Below are 19,288 nucleotides of genomic sequence, written 5' to 3'. Positions count from 1 at the left end.
GTGTTATGTATAGTGTATAGTCTTGCAATACAGGTGAGGACGGCTGTTTTGCAGTTCTGTACTCACAACACAGCATGTTTTAAAACATGTTCAGAAACATTAGGGATTTATTCTTGACAGAAAGACATTACACAAAGTTCTTATGAAACGCTTCCGAAATTCGTTCGTTACGTATGGTAGGAATTCACTCGAGTGACTCTTGGTTGTGTGGTTTCCCGCCAACGCGCGTTTCCACTCACTTCTTTTTAACCCTGAGGTGCAGTTGTCCACTGGAGTGAACAGCTGTTAATGTCGCTGCTTTGACGTTTTTAATCAATCCTGAGGCTGCAAATGCACCAGTCCTATTGGCGCTGTGCCTTGCGTGCGTTCGCAGCCTCAGAACTGATTAAAAACGCCAAAGGAGAGACATGAACAGCTGTCAACTGCAGTGGACATCTGCACCTCAGGGTTAAAGCTGCTTGTGGCATTTGTTTTTTTTTATGACTGTCGTTTGTTTTGTTTTAGAGTAGCAACCATCATAAAACATCACAGCGATGTATTCAGTGGTTGAAATGATGGATATCCCATCACGTGAAAAGCCAGCCTCATTAGTGAATGATCTACGTGTCAAGAACTGCAGAAACACTGCACAGCAAACTAAGATGCTCTGACAGAAAGTTATTCAAAAAACGGCTCTGAGCACTAAGGGACTTAACTTCTAAGGTCATCAGTCCCCTAGAACGCAGAACGACCTAAACCTAACTAACCTAACGACATCACAAACATCCATGACCGAAGTAGCATTCGAACCTGCGACCGTAGCGGTCGCGCGGTACCAGACTGTAGCGCCTAGAAACGCTCGGCCACCCCGGCCGCAGAAAGTTATTCTTGGCTGCGAGTCTGCCCCATTTAATCTTTGCACCCGCTGAAAGTAATGCGGTTACAGAAGATTTTCTTGTAGAACGTTTCAGATTCTCATGTGATTAACACCTTCCCGTCTCGCAGTTCTCCTTATACTAACTGACGGAATTTCATCCACAGAACGAAGAACCCGTTCTTCAACCTGAGTCGTTCGTACGACGCTTGGTGTTCCACCATCCGCAGCTCTTCTTCCAGGTACGCCTGTTTCTCACAAGCATTGTTCGAGTCGTACAAGCATTGTTGGAGTGACTGTCTTTCAGGCTGACGTTCAGCATAAAGATCAGGTGCTGCGTCCGCATTCCCATCTGCTAAGCCGTACATGTAGTGTATGTCCGGCATTTCAGACACAGAAAATACTGTCGTGATGTGTTGCAATGTTAGTTATTCTAAAACAGAACAAAGACAATGAGATAAATCAAAACAAACAATGTAAGTTCAAATGGCTCTGAGCACTATGGGACTTAACAGCTATGGTCATCACTCCCCTAGAACTTAGAACTACTTAAACCTAACCAACCTAAGGACATCACACAACGCCCAGCCATCACGAGGCAGAGAAAATCCCTGACCCGCCGGGAATCGAACCGGGAACCCGGGCGTGGGAAGCGAGAACGCTACCGCACGACCACGAGCTGCAGACAAATAATGTAAGAAACCGTAAACAAGAAACTGAGTGAAAATGCACTTTTTAGGTATATTACCCAACCAAGAGCCACTAGAGGGAATGCCTTTCATACCTTCCTAAGAAGTATTTTAGGACCCATGTTCATATGAATTTTTGTAATGCTTTGACGTCAAGGATAAATCCTAAAGTTTCTGACACATGTTATTATACACACGGAGTCAACAGACTTTGTATCTTGTTGTGCTCCCTGGCTGCTATTCAATTAAAGATTGCTGTGGGAGAATGTAACGAGCTATAAAACTTTAAAACATTTGTTTCCGGCATGTCCCTTTTCTGGTCATTATGCCCATTATCAGAGGGCTGCACTAGTTCTAGTACAGCGCCAGAATCGTCTGCAGCATGTCATCTCTTGTGCACAGCATACAGATATTTGTGTACGCCACTTTATGTGCTGTACGGATGCATTCTACTCTAACAGCTACCTCCAGTAGCAGACATGTTTGGTGGAAAGTTGGGCCAGTTACACGGCAGTTCATGAAGGAGCAAGTTTCGGCAACAGCTCCTATTGGCTTGCCGCCTTAACCTCGCGCTACGACCGCTGAAAGGAAACGCCATGTGGTGAGTTAGCAAACTTTGCATCGGCGCTTCTCTGGGAATTTCGTTCGAAGAGTGAGGCTTCCACTTTATAGCTGCTGCTGCGTCGTATCGACACATCCCCTACCGCGAATTGAGTAACAGCGTTCACAACCAGAAGACAACTTCCGATGAAACTTTGCATCTTGTGCCTGATTATTGTTTTTTTTTTTCCTGTGCTGTTCTCAAGTAATTCCTGCAGTTTTACTGTCTTCCTAGAACTTGAGTTGAGTGATGTGCCACGTACTACCCTGGATTCGCAAGCTAATTATTGCTTGTTGTGCAACGAAGAAAAACGAAACGGGACGAAGGTGTGTAGGTGATTTTTATTTAAAGATGGTTTGCTGCTACTATCTGGCGTCCATCAAACTGGTCAACCTGGTCAGTCATAAACCGATCGCATTACACAATTAAGCATCGTACAGGTTAACAAAATTAAAATGCAAACAGGATTGTGATAATTTAAATACTGTGAGCTACTCAATCGGTTTGAACATAAATAAAGTTAGTTCTACCTTTAAAGGATCCTTAACTCATACCACAGAAGAACGAATGTTTTTACAGTCACTAACTGCAACACTACGTTGGCGTTTGATACAAAGTTGAGTTGACTATCACAAATCAAGTGCAAGTCCTCAACTTTGGTACAAATATCAATGTTCCAACCAAACAAAAAAAAATCTAGCTCAAATAACGTTAATGGGCGTAAATTTGTAAGTCCAGCTGCAGTTAACTGAATATAAGACGCACAATCAGAGCTTACTAGTTAATTATAAAATCCGTTTCACGACATCACACGAACGTTTGTACGTTTAACACCGGCGTTCAAAACATTTCAGTTTACAGTTCCGTTTGGCGAAAACTACTAAGTTCCGTATGGAAACTTCACAAAAATTACAGGTCAGCACCGCTATAGTGCGGTATTTTCAAAGTCTCTTAACTGTCCACGGAAGAGTTCTAAGTTCATAGATATTTATCACGAAAATTCTCCTAGGTTCACAGCACTGTCGCGCGAAATTTTTCTGAATACCGGAACTGAAGACTGAAAAATTCCGACACCTTCAAAAAACGACTCATTAGTCGCGCTTTCAGTACAGAGCTCAGAGAAAGCACAACGAAAACTTACCAGGAACCAAGATGGCCGCCACGTTTTATAACTTTTCGTCTGCCGTGGCGAATTTCCGGAAACACATTTATCATACATTAATCATACATGCAACACTCTTACCTAGAATAAAATTATGTCCGTTTTGTAATGCTATCTGAGCACTAGAATGGTTAAACTTATTCAAAAGACATTGAAACGGAACTGGTTGGTCCGACCTATAGTTTTCTCAATAAATTCCGGTACCGGTGAATTATAGCGAGAGTGTTTTTTTACTTTGCAAAAGTAAGTCTGTGGGTAACAGGTAGAAGAGAATGGACCAAGCGGTGTTTATTTATTTATTCATTGAATTTTATTTCGTGTGTGCCACGTTCCCCTGTATCCCTTCCCTTGTGCAACCTGGGCTGTATGAATGAGATATTATGCGTGTAATGTTGATGCATTAAGTTGTTCTGAAAGCGGTGCTGATATACGAGACAATAAAAGCGGATTAAAAGCTGTGAGCTATCTGGGGAAATTAACCTTGCATTACTGAGCAACTGTTTCACCAGGTATCCACACACACACACACACACACACACACACACACATATATATATATATATATATATAAAGAGAATTTAAATAAAAAATCAGATTATATTTGGACATTTATTTTAACATTGATTATTGTTCCGTTAAAATTTCTGCATATTAAACTTGATTCATAACTAAACTGGTGCCTTACTTAGGATTGTGAAAATGTGAGTTTGTAATCTTACGGAACACATCAAATATGGAGCCGAGATTGGGAGACTGCATACAACACTGCATTCATCAAATAGCACACGAAGAACGTTGAAACATATGCAAGAGGAAATTAACCACAACCAACCGATTCAATTTTCACCCAAAGAAATTACGTTCGAAGCGCAATACTGCCAGTCATTAAATTAACACACACTGGTATACTAAATTCATACTAACTCTCTGTGAAATCTTCCCGAAAAGAACAGCTGAGGGCTACTTTGATGATTACACCACATGCTTCACGTGGTCAACTTGGTTTACACAAAGAGTGTAACTGCACAATAATTTTGATAATTAAAATAAATTACATCGAAACGCAATTTACAAAAGAAAAACCTCGAACTGGTTACTTTCGTCTTACTATTAACCTGATGAGTCAAACAATTGTATAAGCACGTGGTACTGGTCTCACAAAGTTGCTATATTGAAAAATATTGTCAAGACGAGACGTTATATATAATCTCATGCACATTCGCATATAAAATTGATGATCTTAGTTAGAGTTATGGATCATCAACACGTGGTTCCACTTTACTCACAAAGTAGTGACAAAGCAACTACTGGAAGATATTCTGAACTTCACACTCGAATTACACTGCATTGCAATTTAAGATCACATAAGATAATTTAGATCTAAACCGGAAATAAAGGTGATTAAATTTTCAGTTAGGCTGAACTTAAGAAATCCATTGTCCTACGGATTTAGCAGAGACACGCTTAGCTGGAGATCTTACCACTTCAGATGCTCGCCGCAGACAGACTGGCGTGGGCCCCTAAGGAGGGTGCTTCACAGATACAAACGGCAGTGACCAGAGAGGCAGCTTCATATACCAAGATGACAAGGGACGGGCAGGACCATACTAAGAATAGAAACTTCTTTGCTTTTAGAAAGCGTATCTACCTGTTCCGACATTGGTCCTACTGTTCTCTAGTAGACCGGCTTGTCTGCTACCATCGGGCTTGCAACTAGAAATACATTTGCTCATTTATTACATATAAACTGTGTTTTAAAGTGTAGTAGTGTGACAGATCGTTCTTGATTATGTGTAAAAGTAACACGTTCCACTGCTCAGTCTCCTCCCAGATAGAGTCAGAAACACGACAGTAAATATAGAAGTGTATTGTATGCCGTAAATGGCAAGGAAGGAATTCAACAGAGACCTTTCATGGGAAGTAGCAGAAAGTTTTGATCAGAGGTCGTAGCATTGCATGAGTAGAGTGGTTCTGTGGTAGGATCGGACCAACACCCTTAAGGCGGTTCTAGGCGCTTCAGTCCGGAACCGCGCTGCTGCTACGGTCGCAGGTTCGACTCCTGCCTCGGGCATGGACGTGTGGGATGTCCTTAGGTTAGTTACGTTTAAGTAGTTCTACGTCTAGGGGACTGATGACCTCGGATGTTAAGTCCCATAGTGCTTAGAGCCATTTGAACCTTAAACGCGAATAAGTTTGGCAAAGCTAGTTTGCAATTCAGGTCAGAGAGGTCGCGAAGGCACGAGTATTGGGTCTGTCAGGTTGGTGAACCATCCCCTCCACCACCTTTTGAACGAACAATGGTTAGAAGAGGTGCCCGCGCGTCCACTTGTTCGTGGATAGCGGCGCTGGACAGACGTGGAGATGCAGCTCTCGATTTTGCTAATGTTAAAAAAGGTATTAGAATGTCTCAAATCTGCTCGTCCAGATGGCGAAATCAAGTGTGATTATTTTCATAATTTAGTCAAATTTCAGTAGAACTTTGCGTTTGTGCCTTGGTCAGGCCACGCACCATGGGCCTTAAGCTCACGGTAGTATTATTGCTCTGTGTTTAACGGAAGTTCACTCATTTAATGTATTTTAATGTGGTCCTTCTTTTACAGTAAAATTGGGGGGGGGGGTGGGGGTTATTTATTTTTCATATGTTCTCTTTGTGTACTTGCTTTCCAGCTACGTGGACGGTTGGAGCAACCGCCACATTGGTAAACTGCAGTTTCGGTCTGAAAATATATAGTAGTCGAATGAATAACCATACGGCAGTGGGTGCGTGTAAGATAGAGATTGTATTTTTTGCATTTCTGTTGGCTACCGCTACTTGGGTGTGTGGAATAGTATGGATGTGATAGTTAATTTTTCTTGCCCCCCCCCTCCCCCCAATAACTATTTTATTCGCCTACAGTGAAGTGTGTTACTTAAAATACACGGTTTAAACTCTTGTATTTAGGAAAGTTCAGATTTTAATGCGCATTGATGGAATAAAGACTGGCAAAATTTTCCCGCCATATGATAGTAAATGTTCTTCCCCCCCCCCCCCCCCAGCTCAGTAACGTGGTGTTGTTTCTGAAAGCAAGATAAAACCAAAATTGGCAGTCATAGTTCAGTGCACCACTGGCTACCCTTTCTTCAGCATACGTTTTAACGAAAATTGAAATATTTAGGCAAATACTGCTCCACCCTGACCGAGTTCGCTTGTGGTGTCTGTGCTGAACTTGTTCTGCGTGACCTACAGTAACTGAGTGTAATAAGCATGGGTTTAGGTATGATTGTGTCCTTGCATAAAATTACATTGAAGCCAGGTCTTCGCTAACCTCTCCCTTTCCATAATTAAGTGGCGAAAGTGAACCATGTTAACTAGAGAGACCAGTTGTGATGATGTATATTCCAACATATACCCTCGACTGATTATTTCCTCCCTTCATCATAAAGAATAGGTCAAAGTTAGCACCACAGTTGAATGCTGGGTCATGAAAGTAAATAATGTCTCTACGCTCCCTATTAAGCCCTGCATAGGTGCTTGTAGTGACTCTAAAAACAACATTGCGTTATCCGTTGCGTTCAAATTTTTACCGGTTAGTTAAACCCTCCCTCTGGAAATTATTAATACCCGGCAATAATTTGCAGGGGCCTGTAATTTCGTGGACCACACGAATTTGATAAATCATTACTACAGAGGGTAGGTTGCAGGAGCTGTAGGACATGATAAACGACGGTAATCTTCCTACCAGGTCGAGTTATAACATTAACTAATACCACCCTTAGTAAGAAGGTTACGTTGTAACATTACCTGCTTTAGCAGTGTGGTAACTAAAAAATGCAAATTTATTAACAAATAATTAAAAACACGATGAAATAAACACATAGTATACTGGAAGATATCTAAGCCCAGTTTCAGGCTTTTCTATCAGAGAGGACGTAGATGAAGATATGATGGAAAATATACACTGCGAGAAGAATTTGACAGAGCACGGAAATACCAACGTCGAAACAAGGTTCCTGGAATAGACCACTACTAATAGATTTGCGACAGCCAGCTATGAGAAAATTATTCCATCTGGCTTGGAAGACGGATGAGACGGATGAAATATCCTCAGCCTTCAAGAAGAATGTCATAATTCCAATTCCAAAGAAGGTGCTCACAGGTGTGGGTACTAACGAACTGTCAGTTTAATAAGTCATGGTTGCAAAATACTAAAAGGAATTCTTTACATAAGAATGAAAAATACTGGTAGAAGCCGACTTTGGCAAAGATCTGTTTGGATTCCGGACAAATGTAGGAACATGCGAGGCAATACTGACTCTAGGAGTTCTCATAGAAGTTAGGTTAAGGAAAGGCAAACATACGTTTGCATCATTTGTAGGCTAAGAGAAAGCTTTTGAAAATGTTGACTGAAATACGCTTTTTGAAACGGTGAAGGTAGCAGGGGTAAAATAAAGAGGACGAAAGGCTATTTACAACTTGTACAGAAACCAGACGGCAGTTATGAGTCGAGGGGCGTGAAAGGGAAGCAGTCGTTGAGGAGTGACATAGGGTTGTACTCTATCTCAGATGCTATTCAATCTGTACATTGAGCAAGCAGTAAAGAAAAACAGGTGGTACTGAGGGAATTAGGAAACGACACTTAAAGTAGTGGATGAGTTTCACTATTTGGGCAGCAAAATGACTGATGATGGTCGAGAGGATGTAAAATGTAGACTGCGATTGGGAATAAAAGCGTTTCTGAAAAAGAGAAATTTATTAACATCGAATACAGATTTAAATGTTAGGAAGTTTTTATGAAGGTATTTGTATGGAACGTAGCCATACATGTAGGTGGAACGACGACGATAAGCAGTTTAGACAAGAAGAGAATAGAAGCGTTTGGAATGGCGTTACAGAAGAATGCTGAAGATTAGAAGGGTTGATCACGAAACTAATGAGGAGGTACTGAACAGAACAGGGGAGAAGAGAAATTTGTAGCTTAAGCTGAACAAAAGAAGGGATCGCTTGATAGGACACATTCTGAGACATAAATGGATTACCAGTTTATTATTGGAGATAAGTTTGGGGAGGGGGGGAGAATTGTAGAGTGAGGCAAAGAGATGAATACAGTCAGCAGATTCAGAGAGACGTAGGTTGCAGTAGTTATACGGAGATGGAGACGCTTACACAGGAAAGCTGCATCAGTCTTCGGACTGCAGATCACCAACATCATTTTGGAGTAACACACACACACACACACACACACACACACACACACACACACACACACGCGCTTATAAGCAGACACAGTAATTATCTGCCCTTGGTTACACAGTAAACAAACTCTGTACCTAAGTACAAAGAGTATGAAGAAGCTAGTTATCACACATTGCCACATCACAATGTTTCACATGAGACGCATTCAATTATGGAATATCTGCAACCATATATAACTGATGCAAGTGAACAATGCAACACGTTCAGCGTTTGTTTATTGTGGAATCAGTTGTTTACTGTGGAATCAGCTCGCACGCGCGTGCTTCTCTCTCTCTGTATGTGTGTGTGTGTGTGTGTGTGTGTGCGTGTGTGTGCGTATGTGTGTGTGTGCATATGTGTGTGTGTGTGCGTATGTGTGCGTATGTGTGTGTGTTCCTGTGCGTCTGTTTTTATGCTGGCAAAACGTACATTATCGGAATGATAAATCTCATCAGTTTAAAAATGCGAATGGTCGTATAGTTTACCTTCATAAAACTGCCACTTTTGTTAGTAACTGCGCTTATTATCACAACAGGAATTAGATGTGGTAAATCAGTTTAAATGCACACACTTCAGCCTGCCCGTCGACAGCAGGTGTCATTTTATGGCCGCGGCTCCGACACGGCATTCTCATCCTGTGATAATTTGAAAAATTTTGCTCTGCCCTGTTCTGACCTTATTACCACGTTATTTTTCTGCACCCTAAACTGCGAAGAGTCATCAAAGGCAAGCTACAGAGAGGAGTGCGGGGGGAGAAGAAGGCTTGAAATATTGGATGATGTACAAATAGATGAAGTTAGCAACAAACTGAGGAAGACACAGAACAGGGGAATGAGATGAGCTTCCTATTGTAAGGCTGATGCACCGCAGAATTAGTGAAAAATCGTACACTCTGTTTCATTTCATTTATACTACATTTAAAGACCTGTTACCTAGTGGTTTAGAACAATCCGTGTATTTTAAAATTTTCATCATGTTATAACATAAATAGTTCCAAATTGGAAGCAAATATTTTTTCAGTAAATAAAAATCAAATTAATAACAACGAGTTACAAAGAAAATTTAGCAAAATTGCAAAACGAATTAGATAAGATATCTGTATGGTGCGCATACTGGCAATTGACCCTAGATGAACCATGGATCTTGCTGTTTGTGGGGAGGCTTGCGTGCCTCAGCGATACAGATAGCCGTACACCACAACGGAGGGGTATCTGTTGAGAGGCCAGACAAACGTGTGGTTCCTGAAGAGAGGCAGCAGCCTTTTCAGTAGTTGCAAGGGCAACAGTCTGGATGATTGACTGATCTGGCCTTGTAACACTAACCAAAACTGCCTTGCTGTGCTGGTACTGCGAACGGCTGAAAGCAAGGGGAAACTACGGCCGTAATTTTTCCCGAGGGCATGCAGCATTACTGTATGGTTAAATGATGATGGCGTCCTCTTGGGTAAAATATTCCGGAGGTAAAATAGTCCCCCATTCGGATCTCCGGGCGGGGACTACTCAAGAGGATGTCGTTATCAGGAGAAAGAAAACTGGCGTTCTACGGATCGGAGCGTGGAATGTCAGATCCCTTAATCGGGCAGGTAGGCTAGAAAATTTAAAAAGGGAAATGGATAGGTTAAAGTTAGATATAGTGGGAATTAGTGAAGTTCGGTGGCAGGAGGAACAAGACTTCTGGTCAGGTGACTACAGGGTTATAAACACAAAATCAAATAGGGGTAATGCAAGAGTAGGTTTAATCATGAATAGGAAAATAGGAATGCGGGTAAGCTACTACAAACAGCATAGTGAACGCATTATTGTGGCCAAGATAGATACGAAGCCCACCCCTACTACAGTAGTACAAGTTTATATGCCAACTAGCTCTGCAGATGACGAAGAAATTGAAGAAATGTATGAGGAAATAAAAGAAATTATTCAGATAGTGAAGGGTGACGAAAATTTAATAGTTGTGGGTGACTGGAATTCGGTAGTAGGAAAAGGGAGAGAAGGAAACGTAGTAGGTGAATATGGATTGGGGCTAAGAAATGAAAGAGGAAGCCGCCTGGTAGAATTTTGCGCAGAGCACAACTTAATCATAGCTAACACTTGGTTTAAGAATCATGAAAGAAGGTTGTATACGTGGAAGAACCCTGGAGATACTAAAAGGTATCAGATAGATTATATAATGGTAAGACAGAGATTTAGGAACCAGGTTTTAAATTGTAAGACATTTCCAGGGGCAGATGTTGACTCAGACCACAATCTATTTGTTATGACCTGTAGAATAAAACTGAAGAAACTGCAAAAAGGTGGGAATTTAAGGAGATGGGGCCTGGATAACCTGAAAGAACCAGAGATTGTACAGAGTTTCAGGGAGAGCATAAGGGAACAATTGACAGGAATGGGGGAAAGAAATACAGTAGAAGAAGAATGGGTAGCTTTGAGGGATGAAGTAGTGAAGGCAGCAGAAGACCAAGTAAGTAAAAAGACGAGGGCTAGTAGAAATCCTTGGGTAACAGAAGATGTATTGAATTTAATTGATGAAAGGAGAAAATATAAAAATGCAGTAAATGAAGCAGGCAAAAAGGAATACAAACGCCTCAAAAATGAGATCGACAGGAAGTGCAAAATGGCTAAGTAGGGATGGCTAGAGGACAAATGTAAGGATGTAGAGGCTTATCTCACTAGGGGTAAAATAGATACTACCTACAGGAAAATTAAAGAGACCTTTGGAGATAAGAGAACCACTTGCATGAACATCAAGAGCTCAGATGGAAACCCAGTTCTAAGCAAAGAAGGGAAAGCATGAAGGTGGAAGGAGTATATAGAAGGTCTATACAAGGGCGATTTACTTGAGGACAATATTATGGAAATGGAAGGGGATGTAGATGAAGATGAAATGGAAGAGGATGTAGATGAAGATGAAATTGGAGACACGATACTGCGTGAAGTGGTTGACAGAGCACTGAAAGACCTGAGTCGAAACAAGGCTCCCGGAGTAGACAACATTCCATTGGAACTACTGACGGCCTTGGGAGTGCCAGTCCTGACAAAACTCTACCATCTGGTGAGCAAGATGTATGAAACAGGCGAAATACCCTCAGACTTCAAGAAGAATATAATAATTCCAATCCCAAAGAAAGCAGGTGTTGACAGATGTGAAAATTACCGAACTATCACTTTAATAAATCGCAGATGCAAAATACTAACGCGAATCCTTTACAGAAGAATGGAAAAACTAGTAGAAGCCGACCTCGGGGAAGATCAGTTTGGATTCCGTAGAAATGTTGGAACACGTGAGGCAATACTGACCCTACGACTCATCTTAGAATCTAGATTAAGGAAGGGCAAACAAATGGCTAAATGGTTCAAATGGCTCTGAGCACTATGGGACTCAACATCTTAGGTCACAAGTCCCCTAGAACTTAGAACTACTTAAACCTAACTAACCTAAGGACATCACACACACCCATGCCCGAGACAGGATTCGAACCTGCGACCGTAGCAGTCCCGCGGTTCCGAACTGCAGCGCCAGAACCGCTAGACCACCGCCGCCGGCGAAGGGCAAACCTACGTTTCTAGCATTTGTGGACTTAGAGAGAGCTTTTGACTATGTTGACTGGAATACTCTCTTTCAAATTCTGAGTGTGGCAGGGGTCAAATACAGGGAGCGAAAGGCTATTTACAATTTGTACAGAAACCAGATGGCAGTTATAAGAATCGAGGGGCATAAAAGAGAAGCAGTGGTTGGGAAGGGTGTGAGACAAAGCTATAGCCTATCCCCGATGTTATTCAATCTGTAGATTGAGCATGCAGTGAAGGAAACAAAATTCGGAGTAGGTATTAAAATCCATTGAGAAGAGATAAAAACTTTGAGGTTTGCCGATGACATTGTAATTCTGTCAGAGACAGCAAAGGACTTGGAAGAGCAGTTGAACGGAATGGATAGTGTCTTAAAAGGAGGATATAAGATGAACATCAAGAAAAGCAAAACGAGGATAATGGAATGTAGTCGAATTAAGTCGGGTGATGCTGAGGGAATTAGATTAGGAAATGAGACACTTACAGTAGTAAATGAGTTTTGCTATTTGGGGAGCAAAATAACTGATGATGGTCGAAGTAGAGAGGATATAAAATGTAGACCGGCAATGGCAAGGAAAGCGTTTCTGAAGAAGAGAAATTTGTTAACATCGAGTATAGATTTAAGTGTCAGGAAGTCATTTCTGAAAGTATTTGTATGGAGTGTAGGCATGTATGGAAGTGAAACATGGACGATAAGTAGTTTGGACAAGAAGAGAATAGAAGCTTTCGAAATGTGGAGCTACAGAAGAATGCTGAATATTAGATGGGTAGATCACATAACTAATGAGGAAGTATTGAATAGGATTGGGGAGAAGAGAAGTTTGTGGCACAACTTGACTAGAAGAAGGGATCGGTTGGTAGGACATGTTCGGAGGCATCAAGGGATTGCCAATTTAGTACTGGAGTGCAGTGTGGAGGGTAAAAACCTTAGAGGGAGACCAAGAGATGAATACACTAAGCAGATTCAGAAGGATGTAGGTTGCGGTAGGTACTGGAGATGAAGAGGCTTGTACAGGATAGAGCAGCATGGAGAGCTGCATCAAACCAGTCTCAGGACTGAAGACCACAACAACAACAACAACGAAAATTGTGAGGTCATCTATATGAGTTGTAAAAAGAATTCGTTAAACTTTGCTTACACGATAAATCAATCAAATCTAAAGGCCGTAAATTCACCTAGATACGTGGGAATTACAATTATGAACAACTTAATTTGGGCAGAACACACAGAAAATGTTGTGGAAAGACCACAGAAGGCGATTTATTGGTTTAAGTGGTTCTGAGCACTATGGGACTTAACAGCTGAGGTCATCAGTCCCTTAGAACTTAGAACTACTTAAACCTAACTAACCTATCGACATCACACACATCCACGCCCGAGGCAGGATTCGAACCTGCGACCGTAGCGGTCGCGCGGTTACAAACTGAAGCACCTCGAACCGCTCAGCTATACCGGCCGGCCGGCGATTTATTGGCAGGACATTTAGAACCTGCTACAAATGCACTAGAGAGACTGCGTACGCTACGTTTGTCCGTCTTCTTACGAGTACTGATCCACATTGTGGGAAACTTACCATATAGGATTAACAGAGTACATCGAGAAAGTTCGAAGAAGGCAGCACGTACTGTACTGTCGAACAAGAGGGGAGAGAGAAGATTTGGGATGGAAATAATTAAAACAAAGGTGTTTTTTGTTGCATCGGGATCTTCTCACGAAATTTCAGTCACCAACTTTCTCTTCTGAGTGCGAAAATATTTTGTTGTTGAGACCTACCTTGATAAGGGGAAATTATCATAGAATAAAGTAAGGGAACCCAGAGCTCGCATGGATAGATACAGGTGTTCGTTTCTTACGAGCGCTGTTCAGGAGTGTAATAATAGAGAATTAGTGTAAAGGTGGTTCGATGAACCCCCTGCCAGGCACTTAAGTGTGATTTGCAGAGTAGTCATGTAGATGTGGATGACAAAATAAGCTGCAAATTAGTTACAACAAACGGAGGATGTTAAATAAACATGTTAGTAATGTAGAAGAGAATAAGGGAAAGGCAGGGAAAGATAGATACGATGGTTGCACATCACCGTCAATGACCGAAAGGGAAAGCCTCGGAACTGCATCGCGCCTTTGACTTTCGATTTTGCATTACAAGTTTTACATGTAAGTTGACTGCACATTGAGAGTAATTGTGTATTATTACAGGTACTGAGTTACGTTGATTTATTGTATTGATAATTTTCAAAATTAGCTATACTTTATAACTGACGCTTAAGCAATAAAAACCAATCACTTTCTACTAGCTATACACAGTTTGTGGCGTGTATTCTTATAGTTCTACAGCGACCTTTAGTCAACAATAGCCGATCATTGTTCGCAGACTATCACGAAATATACATTAAAACATTTTTAATAGTTTAAGATGATTCTCGCTTTGGTAGAACCCTACATGCATATTATTGCGATATGTGATTCCGACAGACAAGAGGGGTTTCTGATGCAGCTACTTAGTTTTGAAGACGATCGTGAGTGATCAAACACGTAACTGAGACTGAACAATAAATGGTAATTATCATAAATACTAGTACAGTTGTTTATTCCCACGAGACAAATATGTCGGCTATAGCGAACTATTCTAAGTTGCTGCTGTCAGTTTCGTAAGAGGCTTTTCAGGAAGCCAGATCGCGGAATGGGGTCAACGACATGTACATTACTGACCAGCATTTTCTTGAATGAGATTTTCGCTCTGCAGCGGAGTGTGCGCTGATATGAAACTTCCTGGCAGGTTAAAACTGTGTGCCGGATCGAGACTCAAACTCGGGACCTTTGCCTTTCGCGGGCAAGTGCTCTACCAACTGAGCTAGGCAAGCACGACTCACGCCCCGTCCTCACAGCTTTACTTCTGCCGGTACCTCGTCTCCTATCTTCCAAATTTTACAGAAGCTCTCCTGCGAACCTTGCAGAACTAGCACTCCTGAAAGAAAGGATATTGCGCAGACATGGCTTAGCCACAGCCTGGGGGATGTTTGTAGAATGAAATTTCCACTCTACAGCGGAGTATGCGCTGATATGAAACTTCCTGGCAGATTAAAACTGCGTGCCGGACCGAGACTCGAACTAGGGCCTTTGCCTTTCGTGGGCAGGTGCTCTACCAACTGAGCTATCAAAAATGGTTCAAATGGCTCTGAGCACTATGGGACTCAACATCTTAGGTCATAAGTCCCCTAGAATTTAGAACTACTTAAACCTAAGTAATCTAAGGACATCACACACACCCATGCTCGAGGCAGGATTCGAACCTGCGACCATAGCAGTCCCGCGGTTCCGGAGTGCAGCGCCAGAACCGCTAGACCGCCGCGGCCGGCACTGAGCTATCCAAACACGACTCGCGCCCCGTCCCTACAGCTTTATTTCTGCCAGTACCTCGTCTCCTACCTTCCAAACTTTACAGAAGCTCTCCTGCGAACCTCGCACAACCAGCACTCCTGAAAGAAAGGATATTGCGGAGACATGGCTTAGCCACAGGCTGGGGGAGGTTTCTAGAATGAAATTTTCACTCTGCAGCGGAGTGTGCACTGATATGAAACTTCCTGGCAGATTAAAACTGTGTGCCGGACCAAGACTCGAACTCGGGCCTTTGCCTTTCGTGGGCAAGTGCTCTACCAATTGAGCTACCCAAGCACGACTCAAGCCCCGTCCCCAAAACTTTACTTCTGCCAGTACCTCGTCTCCTACCCTCCAAACTTCAAAGAAGCTCTCCTGCGAACCGTGCAGAACTAGCACTTCAGAAAGATGGTGGTGGTGGTGGTTAGTGTTTAACGTCCCGTCGACAACGAGGTCATTAGAGACGGAGCGCAAGCTCGGTTTAGGGAAGGATGGGGAAGGAAATCGGCCGTGCCCTTTCAAAGGAACCATCCCAGCATTCGCCTGAAACGATTTAGGGAAATCACGGAAAACCTAAATCAGGATGGCTGGAGACGGGATTGAACCGTCGTCCTCCCGAATGCGAGTCCAGTGTGCTAACCACTGCGCCACCTCGCTCGGTTCTTCAGAAAGAAAGGATATTGCGGAGACACGGCTTAGCCACAGCCTGGGGGATGTTTCCAGAATGAGATTTTCACTCTGCAGCGGAGTATGCACTGATATGAAGCTTCCTGGCAGATTAAAACTGCATGCCAGACCGAGACTTTCGCGGGAAAGTCTCCGCAATATCCTTTTTTTCAGGAGTGCTAGTTCTGCAAGGTTCGCAGAAGAGCTTCTGTAAAGTATGGAAGGTAGGAGACGAGGTACCGGCGGAAGTAAAGCTGTGAGGACGGGGCGTTAGTCGTGCTTGGGTAGCTCAGTTGGTAGAGCACTTGCCCGCGAAAGGAAAAGGTTCCGAGTTCGAGTCTCGGTCCGGCACACGGTTTTAATCTGCCAGGAAGTTTCAGCATTTTCTTCTCTCGTAAGCTCATATGAAGCTGCGTTTGTGTGTACTTCTCTCTCTAATATTATTCTACGTAATTATATACGTTTGTAGCTTACGCCTTACCTTGTCTTACTATGTGTCTGCTTCATCTTTTATGTGTTCCTTTACGATATTTTATTTTCTCTATCATTATTAATGCCATTTAGTGTTATGGCTATTTGTAGCCCGATTGCCTATCTATACGGCCTCTCACTGATTTACTCTTTTTGTAATACTCCGCTGTTCTGTCGAGGCGTGTCCATCGGCCTGGAGTACCGTAGTTTCACCCAGTGTGTCAGGGGGCTGCTGGGAACACAAAGGCGATCCATCCACAGGAGGCAGCGGATTCACACACACACACACACACACACACACACACACACACACACACACACACACTCGCCACAAGACTTCTTTGCGCAAAGTCAAACGTGCCGCGCGCTGTGTAGCCGTATCTACGGCCGCGAACACACCGCGCCTACGTGACCCTGCTGGGAATCGATGGCAGGCGTGCTGCATGGGAATGCCCCCTCTCTTGGCCATATCGGTCTCCGCGCAATGTGTCTCCTGCGAGCACGACGTACAAGGCAGCCTATCGCGATTCCGCACCAGTATGGAATCGCGTGCAGGTAAAAACGGATTCTCCCAAAACCAACGTGGGAGGCCCTGTGAAAGTTGTGGATGGCCTGTGAAGGAGGACTTTCGAGGTACTCACGGAAAGCTGTCCGTAAACATACATGTCTGCGACTTTTTTATTCCTTAATATTAGCGAGTAACCCACTAATTAACCAATTTATTTGGGCTGATTTAATGCATCTACATATTTACAGGGCAATTACAAATGACTGAAGCAATTTCATAAATTCACTGTAGCTCCATTCATTGACATATGGTCACGACACACTACAGATACGTAGAAAAACTCCTAAAGTTTTGTTCGGCTGAAGCCGCACTTCAGGTTTCAGCCGCCAGAGCGCTCGAGAGCGCAGTGAGACAAAATGGAGACAGGAGCCGAGAAAGCGTATTCGTGCTTGAAATGCACTTACATCAGTCAGTCATAACAGTGCAACGACACTTCAGAACGAAGTTCAACAAAGATCCACCAACTGCTAACTCAATTCGGCGATGGCATGCGCAGTTTAAAGCTTCTGGATGCCTCTGTAAGGGGAAATCAACGGGTCGGCCTGCAGTGAGCGAAGAAACGGTTGAACGCGTGCGGGCAAGTTTGACGCGTAGCCCGCGGAAGTCGACGAATAAAGCAAGCAGGGAGCTAAACGTACCACAGCCGACGGTTTGGAAAATTTACGGAAAAGGCTAAAGCAGAAGCCTTACCGTTTATAATTGCTACAAGCCCTGACACTCGATCACAAAGTCAAACGCTTTGAATTTTCGGCGCGGTTGCAACAGCTCATGGAAGAGGATGCGTTCAGTGCGAAACTTGTTTTCAGTGATGAAGCAACATTTTTTCTTAATGGTGAAGTGAACAGACACAATGTGCGAATCTGGGCGGTAGAGAATCCTCACGCATTCGTGCAACAAATTCGCAATTCACCGAAAGTTAACGTGTTTTGTGCAATCTCACGGTTTAAAGTTTACGGCCCCTTTTTCTTCTGCAAAAAAAAAAAAAAAGGTTACAGGACACGTGTATCTGGACATGTTGGAAAATTGGCTCATGCCACAACTGGAGACCGGCAGCGCCGACTTCATCTTTCAACAGGATGGTGCTCCACCGCACTTCCATCATGATGTTCGGCATTTCTTAAACAGGAGATTGGAAAACCGATGGATCGGTCGTGGTGGAGATCATGATCAGCAATTCATGTAATGACCTCCACGCTCTCCCGACTTAACCCCATGCGATTTCTTTCTGTGGTGTTATGTGAAAGATTCAGTGTTTAAACCTCTTCTACCAAGAAACGTGCCAGAACTTCGAGCTCGCATCAACGATGCTTTCGAACTCATTGATGGGGACATGCTGCGCCGAGTGTTGGAGGAACTTGATTATCGGCTTGATGTCTGCCGAATCACTAAAGGGGCACATATCGAACATTTGTGAATGCCTAAAAAAACTTTTTGAGTTTTTGTATGTGTGTGCAAAGCATTGTGAAAATATCTCAAATAATAAAGTTATTGTAGAGCTGTGAAATCGCTTCAATCATTTGTAATAACCCTGTACATCCATACTCCGCAAGCCACCTGACGGTGTGTGGCGGAGGGTACCTTGAGTACCTCTATCGGTTCTCCCGTCTATTCCAGTCTCGTATTGTTCGTGGAAAGAAGGATTGTCGGTATGCCTCTGTGTCGACTCTAATCTGTCTGATTTTATCCTCATGGTCTCTTCTCGAGATATACGTAGGAGGGAGCAATATACTGCTTGACTCCTCGGTGAAGGTTTGTTCTCGAAACTTCAACAAAAGCCCGTACCGAGCTACTGAGCGTCTCTCATGCAGACTCTTCCACTGGAGTTTATCAATCATCTCGGTAACGCTTTCGCGATTACTAAATGATCCTGTACCGAAGCGCGCTGCTCTCCGTTGGATCTTCTCTCTCTCTTCTATCAACCCTATCTGGTATGGATCCCACACTGGTGAGCAATATTCAAGCAGTGGGCGAACAAGTGTACTGTAACCTACTGCCTTTGTTTTCGGATTGCAATTCCTTAGGATTCTTGCAATGAATCTCTGTCTGGCATCTGGTTTACCGACGATTAACTTTGTATGAGCATTCCATTTTAAATCACTCCTAATGCCTACTCCCAAATAATTTATG

The sequence above is a fragment of the Schistocerca cancellata genome, chromosome 1 (genome assembly GCF_023864275.1).
Source record: "Schistocerca cancellata isolate TAMUIC-IGC-003103 chromosome 1, iqSchCanc2.1, whole genome shotgun sequence".
Taxonomy (NCBI): domain Eukaryota; kingdom Metazoa; phylum Arthropoda; class Insecta; order Orthoptera; family Acrididae; genus Schistocerca; species Schistocerca cancellata.
Note: the sequence above shows the minus strand (reverse complement) of the source record.